Consider the following 958-nt stretch of genomic DNA (forward strand, 5'->3'; position numbering starts at 1 on the left):
TTCCCTGTCTCCCCTCCCCTCCTGCACCCGGGAGGAGGCCACGCACCACCCGCGAGGCGGGGGCCATCGTCTGCTTGTTTTGAAATCGCGACCACAGCCAGTCTACCTGGTGTTGGGGGGAAGGGAGGGGCAGACTGCTTTAGGATGCTGATCGGGCGCTCGGGTCTAGCCTATTGTCTTGCCTTTTCTCCCCCTTTCTTTTCTTCTCTAATCTCCACCCCCTGACAAAAAAGAAAGAAAAAAAGAAAAGAAAAGAAAAAAGCGGGTGGGTGGGGGGAGAGAGAGAAAGAGAGACAGAGACAGAGAGAGATAAGAAAAGAAGAGGGGGGAAAGCCCCCAAGCCCACACCCTATCCAATTCTTTTGAAAATCGTCCTTTATCTTTGACACATGATTATTAGCCATCTGTTTCTTTACGTCTACTCCTCCCTCCTCTTGCAGTTTGTCGGCTAAGATTCAGCTGACTCAAATGAGCCTTATTAATACTAGAAATCAAATCTCAGTTTCCCAAAGGGACGTTTTGTGCTTTCTGGCTAACCCCAAATGAGGGGTTTCCGGCGTCCTGGCAGGAGCAAAGGATGGGGAAGGTGGACTCCCGCCTCTCACATCTAGGGTGTGGATCTGGTGGAGATACAGGAGATGTTGAACTTGTACGGTGAGGTATGTCCTCGTTAATGGGATTTGAAAATGATGTTTTATTTTAAGGGAAAAATAGTTGGTAACATTTGAAGTGAAAATGCTTTAAATTTTAAATGAGTATGACCAGGGAAGAGAGCTGTGAAGTTTCAGACTTGCAAGTCACCCCTCTCACTGACGTATGAAGAGTGTATGTTACAGATTTAAAAAGGGGCTAGGCCATTTAATATTTCTACTTTATAATGTTCTACCTTCATTCTGCCTGTGGACCAAGATCTTGCTCAGAAACCCCCCCCCCCCCCCCCGCTTACCTTCAATCCCCA

General features: G+C 47.5%; 1 protein-coding gene across 1 annotated transcript in view; it reads left to right on the forward strand.

Moving 5' to 3' along the window:
- ADD2 (adducin 2) overlaps window positions 1-958 on the forward strand; it is a 107,243-nt gene that overhangs the window by 1,026 nt on the left and 105,259 nt on the right. The window lies entirely within an intron of this gene.

This window comes from Lipotes vexillifer, unplaced genomic scaffold, assembly GCF_000442215.2.
Source record: "Lipotes vexillifer unplaced genomic scaffold, Lipotes_vexillifer_v1.1 scaffold253, whole genome shotgun sequence".
NCBI lineage: Eukaryota > Metazoa > Chordata > Mammalia > Artiodactyla > Lipotidae > Lipotes > Lipotes vexillifer.